The 20191-nt window shown below is 48.2% G+C and overlaps 1 protein-coding gene across 1 annotated transcript in view; it reads left to right on the top strand.

The window, feature by feature from the left end:
- Nucleotides 1-20191, top strand: part of SLC26A8 (solute carrier family 26 member 8) — a 3386895-nt gene that overhangs the window by 244724 nt on the left and 3121980 nt on the right. The gene's annotated exons all lie outside the window — the stretch shown is intronic.

The raw sequence follows: 20191 nt of genomic DNA, 5'->3' as shown, positions 1-20191 counted from the left end.
CTTAGTCACTGCTAGTCTCGAATAGCTCCAGCAATTCCCAAGGCCCTAGGCCTGTTCCCTTTCCTATTGGTATCTCTTATACCACTTTCTTAGTATATGGTTTAGGTGGCCCCTAGGGCTCATCCATATTGTGCAACTTTTGTGTATTTTAAACTGTCTTGTGATTTAACGCTTGTGCTTCTGTGCTCATAAAGAGTCCAGGGGATTTTATAGTTAATAAAACAATATATATTTTCAATATATATCTGTGTGGTGTCCCTTTCATTTGGTATTCAAGGGGGTTGTGTATGGTATAACAGCTGGCTTCACATGCCTTTCAGAGTTTAGCCTAAGACTGCTTTGTCCACGTTACCACTAGGATAACTGGTCTACAAGGTTGAATTACAACCATCATCATAAGGGTTGCTTGGCATGGTACAAAGTGATCACTAAGAATTAGTGAGCATTATATACCAGGCCAACTTCTCACAATGATGTCACATATTACATCATTCATGACATGGTCAGTGACATCACTGATGACATCATCCAGTGATTGTATGTTTCTGTAAAGTTAAAATAGGTCTTACATATTGAAGAATGAGTGGATGTATAAGTGTCTGGATGAAGGATTTAGTAGGTGCATGACTGACTGTATGAGAGAGTGATTAAATGTGTCTCACTGAGTGCATGGGTTAGTGACTAAACTGTCTTAATTTGTGCATCATTATAACTGTTGTTCTGTAAACTGCTGCATGTGTTGATCAGTAGCTAAGATGTATGGGTTCAAAACTGCATGTGAAAACAGCTGTATGGGTGGTTGACTGAGCATGAGTGTATTGGTGAGTGAATGGATATCTCAGTGCTACATGTCAAAGTAAGTACATTTGTATAACACAGTACATGTGAGAGTTGACATATATAAATTACTGTGTATAAAAGCCAGTGAATGTGTGAGTGGCTGCATGGATCATTGAAAACTTGTATCAGTGATTGTATAAGAGAGTAAATATGTGTAAGAATATGTTTGAATAAGTAAGGTGTGTATAACTGTATAGTTGAGGAAATGGAGGTGTGATTGATTCTTTGCATGACTGACTAGGTGTATGAGTAACTCCATGGATGAGTGACAATCTGTGAGTGTCTGTTTACACTGAGTGTATCTAAGGTTATATTAGAGTCTGAAGAGGTTCATCGTATTATCACATGAATGATGTCATCAGTGATGTTGTCAGTGATGTCACTGACCATGTCATGAATGATGTAATATGTGACATCATCAGCAGTGGATTGCGGGTGCGCGATATATAACTAACTATATATGCGAGTTTATATAACTAACTATATATGCGAGTTTCAATGGTTTTGTGTGAGTAAAATAAGGTTTTGTAAATGCTAATTCCTAACTATATATGGTCTATAACCTATGGTTTTTTCAGTGAATTTTCAAGGTTTTGTAAATGCTAATTCCTAACTATATATGGTCTATAACCTATGGTTTTTTCAGTGAATTTTCAAGGTTTTATAAATGCTAATTCCTAACTATATATGGTATATAACCTATGGTTTTTTCAGTGAATTTCAATGGTTTTTTAATAGCAAATATCAAAAGCTGTAAAATGTATTCTTCTCTTAAAGGAAAAATATATTTTATATGTTTTTCATATAATTTTTTAATGTATATATTTAGTTACAAAATGTGGAAATAAACTGGATTGGACAGAGATGATTGAGATGTCACCAATTGATACCATTGGTGAAAACCTTTTTGCATTTGCCAAACCCGGACCTCATAATAGTGCACTGTGGAGGAAATGATTTGGGCACTTTGACTGGGGTAGGTCTGGAAATGCTTTTAAAGGACACCTTTGAGCAATTGATGGCACTTTTTCCTCAAACTGCCTTGGTATATTCAAATATATGCCAAAGACAGAAAAGGAGGTGGTCCAATCAATTTTGTCCACAAATTGAGAAAGCGAGGAAGCATGTAAATAAGTCTGTTTCAGCTTACATGAGAGACCATGGAATGGGCTCCATCTACAACAATAACTTGCGTTACTACATGTAAGATATCGACAGAGGAGATGGTGTGCACTTCTCAGATGAGGGGAACAGAGTTTTCATCCAGAATTTAAGACTGTCTATTGGTACCTACTTATAAGTACCTAAATCTTCCACAGACCCAAAAGCTCTTTTCAGAGCTACCCTAACTATGATCACTCTAAATAAATTTTAAATGTAACTTTTTTTTAACTAATTCACGATTTACGCTTTCCGGAGCGCTACCCGGTTCGCGCACCGGGCGCTAACCGCGAGGAAATGTGATTTTTTTTTATTTTGGACATATATGGGCCTCCTCATCCACCCTCACAAAACCTAGGGGGTCAGGATATGTCTCCCTTACCCCCTTTTACACAATCCCAGCATTGTTTATCATCCATCTTGTATCCAAATTAGACCTTAACGCAAGATGGCGGACTCCCGTTACGCTACCGGTAAGCTACCCGGTTCGCGTACCGGATAGCGTTTCCACCGCGAAAAATCAATTGTTTTTTATTTTTTTGCCCGGCAGGGTCCTTTAATAGCCCCCACATCAATCCTAGGGGGTCAGGAGGGGTCTACCTTGCCCCCTTTTATTCATTTCCCCCTTTGTTTATTTCCACCTCGTGTCTCTCGATCCTACCGAGAGACAAGATGGCGGCCGCACCGAACTGTTTAGAATGTTCACAGTCACCGGGGAGCCAATCCGCTTCTCCTCGCGAAGTTCCGTTACGCGTCTGGTACGCGAACCTGGGCGCTAACCGGGACGCTGTCACAGATATATATATTTTTTTGAACCTAAAATACTCAAAATCTACTGGAGCACATATCTTGAGACCTAGCAAATGCACATCGGACTACCAGTCCCTACAATTTTGCCAAGTTTCATAGAAATCCATTCAGCCGTTCGAGCTAAAAGTGAGTCCAACCGCCCTATGGAAAACTCAATGTTAAAAACACGTTTTGGGACCCCCCTTTTTTCTCGGCCCCCACTTCATGAAACCCCCAAAACTTTCAGGGGACGCTCAGAAACAAAATGTGCCATTTCCCTGAAAATTTCAGCCAATTCCGTCCTTCAACGCCAAAGTTATTCAACATAGAATTTTCAGAAATCCCTATTCAAAAAAATCCTAACTATATATACCTACTGGCGACCGCCAGTAGGATATATATATATATATATATATATAAAATTATATAATTATACGTATACATAAAGTGTAATACCTATAAAATATATAACATAAAGTTAAAAGTACCATAGAACTAAAGACAAGCCCATAGAAGCCTTAAAGGGAGAATTCACTTTAGTAACATATCATAGTCATTATAATGGTCCACATTCCAGCCAATCGGGCAACAGCACCCTCTAGAACCTTCTCCTCAGAAGCTCAAGCCCTCAGATTTTCTACCGCACGTCGTGTGAAGGGAGTCTCCCTGAGCTCTGCTCAGTTTCTCCTACTCTTTTGCTTACATCAACTCTGAAGATGTCTACAACTAAAAAATCCTTGTTTAGACCTTGTTCATCCGGTGGAAAGCTTCGCCTGTTTCATGAAGATCCTCACAGTAAGTGTATTTACTGTCTTTATCCGGACCATGAAGTTAAGAACTGCAAGTTCTGTAGGACCTTCTCCTCAAAGACACTGAAGGATAGAGAGGCCCGTCTCCTTCTGTGGCTACAGAAGTTGAAGACTTCCGAAGGTGCAGTTTCTGACGTGGAAAGCGTGTCTTCTTTCCAATCTAAAGCCTCTCTCAAGCGTGGGTCAGAGACTGAGATGCCATTTCCTTTTCCGAAGAGAAAGAAGCTCGTCGACGCTTCTAAATCTGTCTCCTCACGGGATTTGCAGACTTACAAGCCTACGGGACCTGGTTCTCTGGCGTCGCAATCCCAAGCTGTGCCCTCGTCATCGAAATCTGGCGCCAGATGGCGGAGATCCGTCGACGCTTTGCTAATGTTGACAACAACATGTTCTATGTCTACGAAGACTACCTCGTCGTCGACGCTTCCAGAGGTGAGACCTATTTAATCTATTTTGAAGATTTCGTCGACGGCCGTTAAACCTGCCTCCTCGACACTGGGCTGAAACATTCATCGTTTAAGACCCCGTCGACATGTCCTTAGTCGACGGCCTCCTCTTCTTCGACGACGACATCTTTGTCGACGGCCAAGACCTCGTCGACGGCCAAGACCTCGTCAATGGCTGCACCCTCGTCGACGATTACTTTGACGGCAAGATCCTCGTCGACAGTGCCGTCTATGTCGACGGTTCCTCATGTGTCGACGACTTTATCTTCGTCGACGACTCCGTCGACGGCACGGAAATCTACGTTGACTAAGCAGAAGATATTACCTCCATCGACGACTCCATTGCCTTCTGGTGCCATCTCGTCGACGGGACCGTCGACGATGCAACATTCACTCGCTACAGCGACTACTTTCACGGTGGTTACAGCTTCAGTGGTGAAATGGCCTGTTCCTTTGAGTCCTATGACGGAAACTCTGCCAAAGAAGTTATTTGAGTCTGCAGATGACGATTCTGATGACGGTTCCTATGTCAATGAAGTGTTTCGTCCTGCAAATAGTCCATCTGAACTCAATATCAAGTCCCAGGAGGAAGATGATTGAGTATAAGGAGGAAGGATGTGCTTTCTTTCCTGTCCAGGTTGCTCATTCTGAAGCACCACATGTGCATGGTATGACTCAAATACCGTCCTCTCTGATGTCCAACTTGCAGAATATGTTGGACGATTATAATCGCAGGTTCACTCCATCTGCGTCTACATCACCAACTCTTCGACCTACGGCGCCAACACCCGTACATGTGGAGTTGCCGCAGTCGACCAGTGAAGAGATTCGGATGGATCCAAGCCTGGATCGGAGATGGAAGACACCTGTAAGCAGAGGGGACCAAGTTCTGAATCACTAGCCAGTGATTAGATGGGCACCAGGATGGCACCTGATGGAGTCACCTCGACCAGGTGAGTGGGCGACGCTGGGCTCTGCAGTCTCACGGACCAGGAGGCGTTACCGGCGACCAGGATGGAGGTGCGAGCTGTCCCACGATGGTATCTGCTGTCGACGTCGCTGGACCCAGGATTGGGGCAACAAGTCTTGGCAAATACAAGCCAACGCGGTGGACTCAAAATGGCGTCTGGAGTGGACCAGGAGGGTCCGGGGTGCTCCTCTGTTGGAGGGGAGCAAGGGCCAGTCTGGAGCAACCAGACCAGCGGTGTTGATGTCGTCGTTCGTCGTCGGGAAGGCCACAAGCCAGCAGGCTAGTAGCCAGACAACACGGTGAGCAGCAAAGAGCAGAAGGGCCCCACGCAGATCTCGTGGAGGCTGGGAGGCTGAACTTCGGTGCTGGAGCTGCTCAGGGTTGGGGCTTCTCTCACCCCAAAGCACTCACTTGAGGATCCCTCGGCGGTCGTGCTGGGCAAGCGTCGTGCAGTCCTGAAGATGGCCGGTCCCTCGAGGTCTTGTCACACCCACGAATCTCAGCTGGGCTGATGATGCAGATTGAGGTCAGAGGTGCCAGGGAAGCCGGTTCTCGTCGAACTGGGCAGTCTTGATCCGGAGGAGAGACTTACAGCAGACCGCGATGCTTGGATGGTGCCTGCGGATGCAGGGTGACTACTCCTTAGTCACAAGGAAGAAATCTTGAGAAGAAGTCAAGAGTTCCTTTCGTAGAAAGTAGTTTCAGGATTCAAAGATGATCTAATTTGGAAGGGGGCCCGCTCCTATCTTTATACTAGGAAAAGGGGCTGACACGCGACTAGGTCCTGCCCATGGGTGGGACCAGGAAGGGGGGTGGTTACACCACTCTCCCATGCCGGACTTTCCCCAGCTCAGGGGCTGGTGTGCCCCTGGAACTGGTTCTAGCCGGCAGATGCATAGTGAGCACCGGGGTGCCACTTGCAGTCACCTTCCTCTAAAGCCCTGCCTACCCAGGATACACAAAACCCTGTCTGGGATGGTGCTAGCACCGCCCCTGACAGGAAACCCTTTGTCCAAGTCTCCCTCGCTGGAAGGACTCCCAGCAGCAGGAGGTCTGACTTGTGTCTGTGGTGGCAGCATCCATTTTGTGATGCTGAGGCTCGAGTTAACTTTAACCGGGGTTCACAGTAACATACATGTCGTGTCCCTCTAGAAGGGTGGAATGCTAACCCCGTCGCCAGAATTGGTGAGGGGTTAGTATCCCAATTCGTATGACACCTTACTCGACATGTTTTGATAAAGCGATACCAGAGTTGGCATATAACCGCGAGGATTATAATGCACTTAAGAGTATATGGTATGCGTTATCATGGAACAGCTATTAGGACTTGGTTCTGCAAGCTGCAAACGGGCTCAGCTCATGCCAGAGCACCATCTCACACGATTCCAAGCACTCTGCCTTCAGGATTGTCAAGGCCTGCCATAGGAGTGACTGATAGGAATCTAATTGCCCATTTTAGGGTTAGATATAGGTATACTATATCTAAAGCAAGGGGTGATTACACCACCTCGCCCCAGCTGTCGTGCAGCCAGTTGTGTAAGATTTAGATGGCCAGCCAGGGGTGGCATAATACATGCTGCAGCCCCTGGTAGGCCCTGGGTACACCTATGCCCTGAGTTACAGGGTCTGATAAGGTGGCCCAGTACCAATTGGTAAATGCACCTAAGGTACACGTGTCAATTTAGTGAGAGAACAGCAAGGCTGTGGGTCTGATTAGCAGGCCCACAGCCAGAGAAGTCGTAAACCAGTGAAGCAAAAAGCAAAAATCTGGGGTGATCATAGGATTGCAGACCCTACTCTCCTACATGACCCCCCCCCAAACTTTGGGACAATAAACTAACCTTGACCAGGTGAGTCTTCTTGCTCTAAGTGGAAATACCTGGCGAGCCCATCTGCATTGCCATGATCAGTGCCAGGTCTATGCTCCACTGTAAAATCCATCCCCTGTAGGGAAATGGACCACCTAAGCAGTTTGGGGTTTTCACCCTTTATCTGATTTAGCCTCGAGGGGCTTATGGTCGGTCTGAATCTTGAAATGAGTGCCAAACAAGTATGGCCTCAGTTTCTTCAGGGCCCAAACCACAGCAAAGGCCTCCCTCTCAATAGCTGACCAATTTTTCTCTCTGGCGGTCAGCCTTCTGCTTATAAAAGCAATGGGCTGGTCATGACCATCAAAATTCAGTTGAGATAGAACAGCTCCCACACCCAACGCAGAAGCATCTGTTTGGACAATGAATGGTTTGGAGTAGTCTGGACTCTTTAGGGTAGGTGCTGTGCACATGGCCTGCTTTAGGTCATCGAATGCTTTTTGACACCTTGCTGTCCGCTGAACTTTCTTTGGCATTTTTTACTTGTCAGTTCATTAAGTGGAGTCACAATTGATCCATAGTTCCTGACAAACTTTCTGTAGTAACCAGTCAGGCCCAAGAAAGCTCGAACCTGAGTCTGGGTGGTTGCAGGAGCCCAATCCTTGATGGATTGTATCTTGCTCTCCAGTGGCTGAACCTGGCCTCCACCTACAAGGTGGCCCAGGTATACAACCTGTGTCTGCCCTATCTGGCACTTTGTGGCCTTGGTAGTGAGACCTGCTGCTTGCAGAGCCTCTAACACTTTCCTCAGGTGGACCAGGTGATCCTCCCAGGTGGAACTAAAGACAGCTCTATCATCAAGATATGCTGCACAGAAGTCATCCAGCCCAGTGAGAACTTGATTCACCAGCCTTTGGAAGGTGGCAGGTGCATTTTTCAGACCAAAGGGCATTACCACAAACTGATAATGTCCACCAGGGGTTGAAAATGCTGTCTTGGGCTTGGCATCCTCAGCTAACATGATTTGCCAATACCCAGCTGTCAGGTCAAATGTACTTAAGTAGTTGGCAGAAGCCAATCTATCTATAAGTTCATCTGCCCTTGGTATTGGGTGGGCATCAGTCTTGGTGACTGCATTGAGGCCTCTGTAGTCTACGCAAAACCTCCTCTCTTTCTTACCACCCTGGGTGTGAGGCTTTGGCACTAGAACTACTGGACTAGCCCAAGGGCTATCTGAGGGCTCAATGACTCCCAGCTCCAACATTTTCTGCACTTCTAATTTAATGCAGTCTCTAACATGATCAGGCTGCCTGTAGATTCTACTCTTGACTGGCAGGCTGTCACCAGTGTCAACCTCATAGGTACACCAATTGGTTTGACTGGGTGTCAGAGAGTACATATGTCTGAAGGATTGAAGAACTTGTTTGCAATCCTTCTGTTGATGGTCAGAGAAGCTGCCACAAAAGACAACACCATCTACTGATCCATCATCAGGATTCTGAATGAGCAGGTCTGGGAGAGGGTCACTCTCCTCCTCCTGTCCCTCATCTCTGGCCATGAGCAAGCTCATGTCCTTCCTGTCAACATATGCTTCGAGCCTGTTCACATGGAGCACCCTGTGGGGGCTCCTGGGAGTTCCAAGGTCCACCAGGTAGGTGACCTCTCCCTTTTGCTCAAGGATTGTGTGGGGACCAGACCATTTGTCTTTGAGTGCTGCTGGGGCCACTGGCTCCAACACCCACACCTTCTGTCCAGGCTTGTACACAGTCAGGACAGCCTTTTGGTCATGCCAAGCTTTTTGGAGTTCTTGGCTTGCCTCAAGGTTTTTAGAAGCCTTTTCCATATACTCAGCCATCCTGGAGCGGAGACCAAGTACATAGTCCACTATGTTGGTTGCAGGCTTTTTGAGAGGTCTCTCCCATCCTTCCTTCACCAAACATAGGGGTCCTCTCACAGGATGCCCATACAGAAGTTCAAAAGGGCTGAAGCCAACCCCCTTCTGTGGGACCTCTCTGTAAGCAAACAAAAGGCAGGGTATCAGGACATCCCATCTACACCTGAGCTTTTCAGGTAGTCCATGAATCATCCCTTTTAGGGTCCTGTTGAACCTTTCAACAAGCCCATTGCATTGTGGATGATAGGGTGTAGTGAACTTGTAGTTGACACCACATTCCTTCCACATAGCAGTCAGATATCCTGACATGAAGTTTGCACCTCTGTCAGAGACAACCTCCTTAGGGAATCCCACTCTGGAGAACACTCCAACTAGGGCTCTTGCCACAACAGGTGCTGTAGTGGTCCTAAGGGGAATAGCTTCAGGATACCTGGTGGCATGGTCCACCACCACCAGTATAAACTTGTGCCCTGATGCGGTCTAGGGTTCCATTGGACCAACAATGTCAATCCCCACTCTTTCAAAGGGCACCCCCACCACAGGCATTGGTATAAGGGGGGCCTTTGTTGTACCACCTGACTTACCACTGGCTTTGCAAGTGACACAGGAGCGACAAAACTCCTTGGTATCTTCATTCATGTGTGGCCAGTGAAAGTGTGAGACAATTCTGTCCCAAGTCTTATTCTGGCCTAAGTGTCCTGCAAGGGGAATCTCATGGGCCAAGGTGAGAAGGAAACCTCTCAGAGACAAGGGGATGACCAGCCTCCTGGTTGCACCAGGTTTGGGGTCTCTTGCTTCAGAGTACAGGAGTCCATCTTCCCAGTATACCTTGTGGGCACCTGTGGCGTTCCCTGCAGCCTCAGCAGCAGCCTTCTGTCTGAGGGGTTCAAGAGAAGGTCAGGCTAACTGTTCCTTCCCCAGGTCTTCTTTGGAGGGTCCCCCTTAACCCAGAAACTCAACCTGATCAGGTTCAAGTTCTTTAGGCTCAGTTTCCCTCAGCTCTTTGAGGTCAGCCTCCTCTGAGACTTGATCCACAACCTGGGGCAAGGGGGAAGGCAATGCCTTAACCTTCCTGCTCTTCTTCTTGGAAGGTGTCTGGTCCATTGTTCCAGGATCCAGCACCTGTTCAGTGGGGCATCTTCTGGCCTGTGACCTAGTCACAGCAAGCACATGTGCTGGCAAGCCTAACATTTCCATGTGAGTCCTCTGCTCCACTTCTGACCATAGGGATGACTCCAAATCATTGCCCAACACACATTCAACTGGGAGGTCTGAACTAACAACAACCTTCTTTTGGCCACTTACCCCTCCCCAGGAGAAATCAACAATTGCCATACTATGGTGGGTAGTGACATTGCTGGCATTGGTCACTAGGTATTCTGGACCTAGCATGATCTGTCCAGGGTTCACAAAGTTAGGTGTCACCATTGTGACACTGGCACAAGTGTCCCTGTAGGCCTGAGCCATCTTGCCATTGATAAAAGGTGTCTGTCTGTATTTGCCCAAAGTATTGGGACTGGCCTCAGGGGATATATCCACATCCCCTGTACAGACAAGGACAGCCTGAGTGAGTGTGCCAACTAAGTTGTCATACCCCTCAGAACGCAAGGTTAACCCAACTAATCCCTTGGGAGGTGCACTACCACTGCTGACTGTACTAGGGGGTGCAGGTGCCTTAGGGGCTGCAGTGGCAGGAGTTTGCCCTCCTTTCATGGTGCACTCACTAAACCAGTGAGTTTTACTTTTACAGTACTGGCACCACCTTTTAGACTGGCCTTCTTGAGTCTTCTTCTTCTGGGAAGCCTGACCCCCACCCTCTTTGGTTTGTTGGGGACCTGTCGAAGACTTCTGGTCATTTTGTTCACCTTTGGTATTATTACCCTTCTGGTCTGCTTTCTTCTGACCACCCTGGTTCTGGCCCTGGTTCTGCTTAACCCTTGTTCTGACCCATCTGTCTGCCTTCTTTCCCAATTCTTGGGGAGAGGTCAGATCTGAGTCAACAAGGTGCTGATGCAACAACTGGTTCTGACAATTGTTTAAAATCTGTTCCCTCATGATCAGATTGTACAACACTGTATAATCAGTAACCTTACTGCCCAGCAACCAGCCCTCCAAAGCCTTAGTGGCACAATCTACAAAATCAGACCAATCCTGAGACTGAGTTTTCTGGGTATCCCTGAACAGCAACCTGTACTGCTCAGTGGTTAGGCCAAACCCATCTATCAGTGTACTTTTCAGGACTTGGTAATTGTTACCATCCTCAGCTCTAGTAGTGAGAAGCTTATCTCTACCTTTGCCTTCAAAGGAAAGCCACAACACAGCTGCCCACTGACTCTGGGGGACGCACTGGGCAGTGCAGGCCCTTTCCAAAGCAGTTATCCATTTGTGGATATCATCCCCTTGTTTAAAGGGGGGCACTATCTTACTCAGGTGTCTAGTGTCTAAACTCCTGTCTGTTTCTCTTGGGAGAATGCTGCCACCAGTAAGTTCTAACCCACTTAACTTTTGCTCTCTAGCAAAGGCAAGCCTCTCTTTGGCCAGGGCAAGTTCTTCCCTTTCAATCCTCAGATTGGCTTCCCTCATCTTAGCTTCATGCTCCCTTCACTTAGGGGATGACATCCCTCTATGAGAAGAGGTCTGAGAGCCATTGGTTTGAATGGATCTGTTAGAGCCTCTGGATAGAGACCTAACTCGTCCATTCCCAATGTTAAGTCAGCCTGAGAGTGGCCCTGGGGGTCCCCCAAATCCATTATCATGCCTATTTAAGTTGGTCCTAGTGAGTCTACTGACTTCTACCTGACCTTTGTCTGCCTCATCCTCTGATAACTCCTCTTCCTCCTCCTCCTTTGCATCATCTGTTGCCTGGGGTGGCGGTCAGGGTCACCAGTGGTTCCCTCTAAGGGGGGCATATTCCCATCTGGATTAGAAGAATCTGGGTTAGCAGTTCTCCTGGCATCATACGTCTCTAAGAGACCAATCAGAAAGGGAATGGTAGGGTTAGAACCCTGTTTTAGCTTCCTGGAGGTACACAATTGTCTCATCTCCTGGAAGCTAAGAGCTGCATATCTGGACATGACCTGTGGAGGGTCAACTGACACAAGGGGAGACTCAGAGTTTCCTCCTTTGTCTGACATGCTTTTCTAGTGTGGTGTAAGTGATGCACCTACCTACACTATTTGTTTGCCTACTGATCCCTTGCTAAGAGTTGTAGTCAGGGTGTGCTAGGCCCTGTGGAACTACAACAGCTGGTTCAGTAGAACTCAGAGTATTCTAAGCTAAGTTATATGTACCTGGGTACTTATGTGATCTTTCACAATGATATTCTTAGGATACGTGTGGTAAATCAACAGCAAGCTCAAATCCCAACCGCTGCTCACCAATGTGAGAAGTTGGCCTGATATGTAGTGCTCACTATTCTAGTGCTCACTGTGTATCATTCCAAACGACCCTTATTGATGATTGGTTGTAAGTCAACCGTTAGACCAGCTATCCTAGTAGCATGGACAAGAGCAGTCTTTAGGCTAAACTCTAGAGGGCGTGTTAAGCCAGCTGTTATACCATCACATATACCCCTTGAACACCAAGTGAAAGGACACCACACAAGTGGTTATGAAAATAAAAGTATATTTATTTAGAACACAACAACCCTGGACTCTTTATGCGGACAGGGTGCTAAGCACAATACAAAGCTCTTAGGAAAATACTCAAATCGCACAATTTACACAAATGCCCGAGGGGCACGAAAAACCATATACTCTAAAAGTTGAATGCGAAATTACTAGCAGGTAAGTACTACGCTAATAGGCTTTGGGATCACTAGGACTTGACTACTGAACCTTCAGATTACTAGCAGGAGGCCTAGAGAGATCGGGTGTAGAGTGTGCACTCTCACGCGGGATGCGGAACAAAGTCTATGGTTGCTAGGAATGACAAAGTTAGTGTTATCGGACGAATCCGACTAGGTAGAGCTGAAACGAAAAAGGATCTGGACCCTTGGATAGCAAAGCTATGCTGGAGCACCGAAGTGCTGAGTTTACCTAGCCCAGGGGCTGCGGATGCATAGGTCTGGAAAGACGTTGGGAATCCTCGTTGCAGTCTATGGAGCCTGAAAGAAGAAGTTGCTGGCAGGCGACCAGTGAAGAGATTCGGATGGATCCAAGCCTGGATCGGAGATGGAAGACACCTGTAAGCAGAGGGGACCAAGTTCTGAATCACTAGCCAGTGATTAGATGGGCACCAGGATGGCACCGGATGGAGTCACCTCGACCAGGTGAGTGGGCGACACTGGGCTCTGCAGTCTCACGGACCAGGAGGCGTTGTCGGCGACCAGGATGGAGGTGCGAGCTGTCCCACAATGGTATCTGCTGTCGACGTCGCTGGACCCAGGATTGGGGCAACAAGTCTTGCCAAATGCAAGCCCACGCGGTGGACTCAAAATGGCGTCTGGAGTGGACCAGGAGGGTCCGGGATGCTCCTCTGTTGGAGGGGAGCAAGGGCCAGTCTGGAGCAACCAGACCAGCGGTGTTGATGTCGTCGTTCATCGTAGGGAAGGCCACAAGCCAGCAGGCTAGTAGCCAGACAACGCGGTGAGCAGCAAAGAGCAGAAGGGCCCCACGCAGATCTCATGGAGGCTGGGAGGCTGAACTTCGGTGCTGGAGCTGCTCAGGGTTGGGGCTTCTCGAACCCCAAAGCACTCACTCAAGGATCCCTCGGCGGTCGTGCTGGGCAAGCGTCGTGCAGTCCTGAAGATGGCCGGTCCCTCGAGGTCTCGTCACACCCACGAATCTCAGCTGGGCTGATGATGCAGGTTGAGGTCAGACGTGCCAGGGAAGCCGGTTCTCGTCGAGCTGGGCAGTCTTGATCCAGAGGAGAGACTTACAGCAGACCGCGATGCTTGGATGGTGCCTGCGGATGCAGGGTGACTACTCCTTAGTCACAAGGGAGAAATCTTTAGAAGAAGTCGAGAGTTCCTTTCGTCGAAAGTAGTTTCAGGATTCAAAGATGATCTAATTTGGAAGGAGGCCCGCTCCTATCTTTATACTAGGAAAAGGGGCTGGCACGCGACTAGGTCCTGCCCATGGGTGGGACCAGGAAGGGGGGTGGTTGCACCCCTCTCCCATGCTGGACTTTCCCCAGCTCAGGGGCTGGTGTGCCCCTGGAACTGGTTCTAGCCGGCAGATGCATAGTGAGCACCGGGGTGCCACTTGCAGTCACCTTCCTCTAAAGCCCTGCCTACCCAGGATACACAAAACCCTGTCTGGGATGGTGCTAGCACCGCCCCTGACAGGAAACCCTTTGTCCAAGCCTCCCTCGCTGGAAGGACTCCCAGCAGCAGGAGGTCAGACTTGTGTCTGTGGTGGCAGCATCCATTTTGTGATGCTGAGGCTCGAGTTAACTTTAACCGGGGTTCACAGTTACATACATGTCGTGTCCCTCTAGAAGGGTGGAATGCTAACCCCGTCGCCAGAATTGGCGAGGGGTTAGTATTCCAATTCGTATGACACCTTACTCGACATGTTTTGATACCTGAGTTGGCATATAACCGCGAGGATTATAATGCACTTAAGAGTATATGGTATGCGTTATCATGGAACAGCTATTAGGACTTGGTTCCGCAAGCTGCAAACGGGCTCAGCTCATGCCAGAGCACCATCTCACACGATTCCAAGCACTCTGCCTTCAGGATTGTCAAGGCCTGCCATAGGAGTGACTGATAGGAATCTGTGTGTCCATTTTAGGGTTAGATATAGGTATACTATATCTAAAGCAAGGGGTGATTACACCACCTCGCCCCAGCTGTCGTGCAGCCAGTTGTGTCAGATTTAGATGGCCAGCCAGGAGTGGCATAATACATGCTGCAGCCCCTGGTAGGCCCTGGGTACACCTATGCCCTGAGTTACAGGGTCTGATAAGGTGGCCCAGTACCAATTTGTAAATGCACCTAAGGTACACGTGTCAATTTAGTGAGAGAACAGCAAGGCTGTGGGTCTGATTAGCAGGCCCACAGCCAGAGAAGTCGTAAACCAGTGAAGCAAAAAGCAAAAATCTGGGGTGATCATAGGATTGCAGACCCTACTCTCCTACACCATAACTTAATGGTCCTTGCTGCCAAACACTTCCATTTAACCTTAGAGATGCAGCAAACGGATTGCTTCCTCTACGACTTCAAAGATCAGCCTCTTAAACGGACTCATACTATCCCAATAATTGATTTTATTTGACAGGAAGACCTCAAACTTATGGCACGACCAAACTCCATCCCAGCTGTGTTGCCAAGTTTAGACAAGAAGTACAAGGCGCTTGCAGACTCTCCAGTATGTCTTGTCTCTCACCCCAAGGCGGACTCCGTTGTAACGCAAGCTGCCCAGAAACGTTCAAGGAATCCGGCCACTCCTCTCACCTCCCCTCCAGACCAAGAGGGACGCCGGTTGGACTCTATTGGTAAGAAGTTTACCACCATGGCTGCCACAACGGTCAGAGCGGCGAACTCCCTGGCGATCCTCGGGAGATATGACCGCCAGATGTGGTCTGAGATCGCGGCCTTGATTAATCAGCTCCCATATTCCGTTCGAACCGAGGCCCAGACGATAGTCCAGGAGGGAGAAAAAATCTCTGCAGAGATTATAGACTGTGCTGTCGACATCTCGTCAAGAGGCTTTAGACAACTTGCTGGAGCCGCCGTTTTACGACGCCAGGGCTGGCTCAAATCAACAGCTTTTCGGCCCGAGGTGCAGGCGCGAATTCTTGACTTGCCATATGATGGGGATTCACTCTTTGGCAAGCATGTTGACGATGCTCTTGAATCCATTAAAAAGGACACAGACACAGCTCTTTCCTTAGGAAGCCGCCAGTTCAGGAAACGGCCTTTCCGTGGAGCATGTGGCAGAGGTGGCTCCTCAAGTTTTCGTGGCTCCTCCCAGTATCGCTTCTGTGGCAACAACAAACAAAGGTACACCTATCAATCTCAGAATCGCCAGTCCGATTCAAGGCCTTATCGAAAGAAGAAGAATTACAGAGGGGGAAAGACCTCCAAAAAGCAGTGACTTTCCCAAAAAGTGTTCTCCGACTCTGAAAATTGGAGTTTGAATCTCCCAAAACTTCTCCAACTGGTCTCATATCACCTCGGATCGTTGGGTCCTGGATGTCATCTCGAAAGGACATGTTCTTGAGTTTACAAAATTTCCACCCGCCCGTCGACCTTCTGGTCCCCCACCACCTCATTTCAAAGATCTGTTGGCTCAAGTCAAGATCATGATACAACAAGCATTTGCAATGCAATAGGTCTCACATTAGGAAATTTGAGCTATTGGTCTTGTAAATGACAAATTTTTTATTTATGTGTTGGTTTTGAAAATAGCGAAATTAATAGCTTTGTCATTTACAATGCCAAAACTTTTAACTTTTGCAAATGTGACACCTATACCATTTGTAATGCAACGTGTTTTGTATTTACGTGACTTAGATGTATTGATATTACGAATAACTATGGATTTTAATTTCTTTCAATAATACATTTTTAAATAAAAGTTATTGTAATTTATAATGGCAATAGCTTAAACTTTTGTAAATAACTTTTGTGAAGATTATGTTCAGTGTATTTTATTGTGACGAAAATCAAAGAACAGAAGTGAAATATTAACATTTTTTGTGACATTTGTAATAAATCTTGAAACATTGAGAGAACATATTTGAACCAGTTGTTGTTGAATGGTTGCACAGATTGATACTGTGGTGGCGCTGAGTGATGTTGTGGTGGCGACGCGTGATGCTGTGGTGGTGCGATAGAAAGATAGAGTGAGGGCGATAGATAGCTAGAGAGAGGGCGAAAGATGGATAGAGTGAGGGTGAAAGATGGATAGAGGGTGATAGATAGATGTGTGTGGTTGTCTATGTGGTTGTGTGTGTGTGTGGTTGTGTGTGTGGTTGGGTGTGTGGTTGTGTGTGTGTGGTTGGGTGTGTGGCTGTGTGTGGTTGTGTGTGTAGTTATGTGTGTGGTTGTGTGTGTGGTTGTGTGTGTGGTTGTGTGTGTGTGGTTGTGTGTGTGGTTGTGTGGTTGGGTGTAGTTGTGTGTGTGTGTGTGGTGTTGTATGTGTGGCTGCGTGTGTGGTTGTTGTTCTGTGTGTAGTTCTGTGTGTAGTTGTGTGTGTGGTTGTATGTGCGGTTGTGTGTGTGTGGTTGTGTGTGTGTGGTTGTGTGTGTGTGGTTGTGTGTGTGTGGTTGGGTGTGTGTGGTTGGGTGTGTGCGGTTGGGTGTGTGCGGTTGGGTGTGTGTGGTTGGGGGTGTGTGGTTGGGGGTGTGTGGTTGGGGGTGTGTGGTTGGGTGTGTGGTTGGGTGTGTGGTTGGGTGTGTGGTGATGTGTGTGGTTGGGTGTGGTGATGTGTGTGGTTGGGTGTGTGGATGTGTGTGGTTGGGTGTGTGGATGTGTGCGGTTGGGTGTGTGGTGGTTGGATGTGATTGTGTGTGTGTGGTTGTGTGTGAGATTGTATGTGTGGTGTGTGTGTGGTTGTATGTGTGCGTGGTTGTATGTATGTGTGTGTGCAGCTAGAGAAGGATGTATGTGGAAGAGAGCAGCAGATCAGCACAGCAGAAGAGAACAGGGAGTTAAAGAAGGAGGCGGGTGGAAGAGGGCAGCAGATCAGCACAGGAGAAGAGAAGAGAACAGGGAGTTAAAGAAGGAGGTGGGGTGGAAGAGAGCAGCAGATCAGCACAGGAGAAGAGAACAGGGAGTTAAAGAAGGAAGCGGGTGGAAGAGAACAGCAGATCAGCACGGGAGAAAAGAACAGGGAGTTAAAGAAGGAGGCGGGTGGAAGAGAGCAGCAGATCAGCATGGGAGAAAAGAACAGGGAGGTAAAGAAGAAGGCGGGGTGGAAGAGAGCAGCAGATCAGCACCGGAGAAGAGAACAGGGAGTTAAAGGAGGAGGCGGGTGGAAGAGAACAGCAGATTGGCACAGGAGAAGAGAACAGGGAGTTAGAGAAAGAGGCTGGTAGAAGAGAACAGCAGATTAGCACAGGAGAAGAGAAAAGGGAGTTCGAGAAGGATGCGGGGTGAAAGAGAACAGCAGATCAGCATGGGAGAAGAGAACATGGAGTTAAAAAAAGGAGGCGGGGTGGAAGAGAGCAGCAGATTAGCACAGGTGAAGAGAACATGGAGTTAGAGAAGGAGGCGGGTGAAAGAGAAGAGCAGATCAGCACGGGAGAACAGAAGGAAACAGGGAGGTAAAGAAGGAGGTGGGGTGGATGAGAGCAGCAGATCAGCACAGGAGAAGAGAACAGGGAGTTAGAGAAAGAGTTGGGTGGAAGAGAGCAGCAGATCAGCACAGCAGAAGAGAACAGGGAGTTAAAAAAGGAGGTGGGGTGGAAGAGAGCAGCAGAACAGCACGGGAGAAGAGAACAGGAAGGCAGAGAAGGAGGCGGGCTGAAGAGAGCAGCAGATCAGCTCTGGAGAAGAGAAGTGAACAGGGAGTTTGAGAAGGAGGTGGGTGGAAGAGAGCAGCATAACAGCACAGCAGAAGAGAACATGGAGTTAAAGAAGGAGGCGGGTGGAAGAGAGCAGGAGATCAGCACAGGCGGAGAGAAGAGAACAGGGAGTTAGAGAAGGAGGCAGGGTGGAAGAGAGCAGCAGAGGGCATGAGAGTGGTAGAGTGAGTGCGGTATAGTGAGGGTGGTAGAGTGAGGGCGGTAGAGTGGTAGAGTGAGGGCGGTAGAGTGTGGGCGGTATAGTGGTAGAGAGTGCGTGTGGGCGGTAGAGTGGTAAAGTGAGGGCAGTAGAGAGGGCGTGAGGGCGGTAGGGTGAGGGCGGTAGAGTGGTACAGTGAGGGCAGTCGAGTGAGGGCGTGAGGGCGGTAGAGTGGTGGAGTGAGGGCGGTATAGTGAGGGCAGAATGAGGGCGGTAGAGTGGTAGTGAGGGCAGTAGAGTGGTAGAGTGGTAGAGTGAGGGCGGTATAGTGAGGGCAGAATGAGGGCGGTAGAGTGGTAGTGAGGGTGGTAGAGTGGTAGAGTGAGGGCGGTAGAGTGAGGGTGGTAGAGTAAGGTCAGTAGAGTGGTAGAGGGAGGGCAGTAGAGTGAGGGCTGTATAGTGGTAGAGTGAGGGCGGTAGAGGGGTAGAGTGAGGGTGGTAGAGCGAGGGTGGTAGAGTGAGGTCAGTAGAGTGGTAGAGTGAGGGCAGTAGAGTGAGGGCGGTAGAGTGAGGGCGGTAGAGTGGTAGAGGGAGGGCGGTAGTGTGAGGGCGGTAGAGTGGTAGAGTGAGGGCGGTTGAGTGAGGGCGGTAGAGTGGTAGAGTGAGGGCGGTAGAGTGAGGGCGGTAGAGTGAAGGCGGTAGAGTGAAGGCGGTAGAGTGAAGGCGGTAGAGTGGTAGAGTGAGGGTGGTAGAGTGAGGGCGTTTGAGTGAGGGTGGTAGAGTGAGGGCGGTTGAGTGAGGGCTGTAGAGTGGTAGAGTGAGGGCGGTAGAGTGGTAGAGTGAGGGCAGTAGAGTGAGGGCGGTAGAGTGGTAGAGTGAGGGCGGTAGAGTGGTAGAGTGAGGGCAGTAGAGTGGTAGAGTGAGGGCAGTAGAGTGGTAGAGTGAGGGCAGTAGAGTGGTAGAGTGAGGGCGGTAGAGTGAGGGCGGTAGATTGGTAGAGTCAGAGGTGTTGGTAGGGGTATGTGTCAGACAGTGCTTTATGAGTTGAATGTGCGCTGCGATTATTTCCTGAGGTGGGAAAGCTGGTATGTGTAAAGCAGTGTCCCCAGAGGTGGTAATGGGGCACGTGCGAAGCAAAGCTTCCAGAGTGACATTTGTGATTAAGTTGTCCCCTTCTTCACATTACATAGTGCTTCGCTTACATTTTTGTCTCTTGTGGTACAGGATGAATTCATGAAACGAAATTGTGAATTGGAGCACCTCATCGTAGCAAAATGTCAAAAATAAAACTCAGGAGATTAACAACATCCACGAAACCAACAGAGTCCTGAGAGGTTGAAAAAGTGTTTGAAAATAAATGAAATGTGAATAAACAAGGGAGGGTCAGTAGTGTGTCGACGATGGAAAAGAGAAGTGGGGGCAGATCGTGGAGTAGGGCTAGCAGCAGTGTGAGGAGGAAGGGGAGCAGTAGCACATGGAGGAAAGGGGAAAAGCATTGCCACTAGGTGTTGGAGAGCAACAAAGGAGACGGTGGGGGGGAACAATAGTTAGTCGGCGGGTGAGGGAGCAACGGAGGTGCTGGAGACTTACCAGCTGCACGAAGAGGAAGAAAGTATTGGTAGAACTTTAAAAACCGAAACATACTCCTTGGAAAATGCATTTACAGTGAAGAAATTTGTGAGCGTGTTTGGGTTAAGTTTTAAGTGAATTTTGCGTTACCCTACGATGAAGTTACTGACCTTCTAGAATATAAGAGAGCCAGACTGCAGAAAGAAATAAAACAAACAAGTGGGGGTCTGATGGTGGAGCACTCATGGAAACAACAAAAAAAAGTGCTTGGCGCGGCGCAGCCTGCAGT

Source organism: Lissotriton vulgaris, chromosome 5 (assembly GCF_964263255.1).
Source record: "Lissotriton vulgaris chromosome 5, aLisVul1.2, whole genome shotgun sequence".
Lineage (NCBI taxonomy): Eukaryota > Metazoa > Chordata > Amphibia > Caudata > Salamandridae > Lissotriton > Lissotriton vulgaris.
This window is presented reverse-complemented; position numbering and strand designations above follow the sequence as displayed.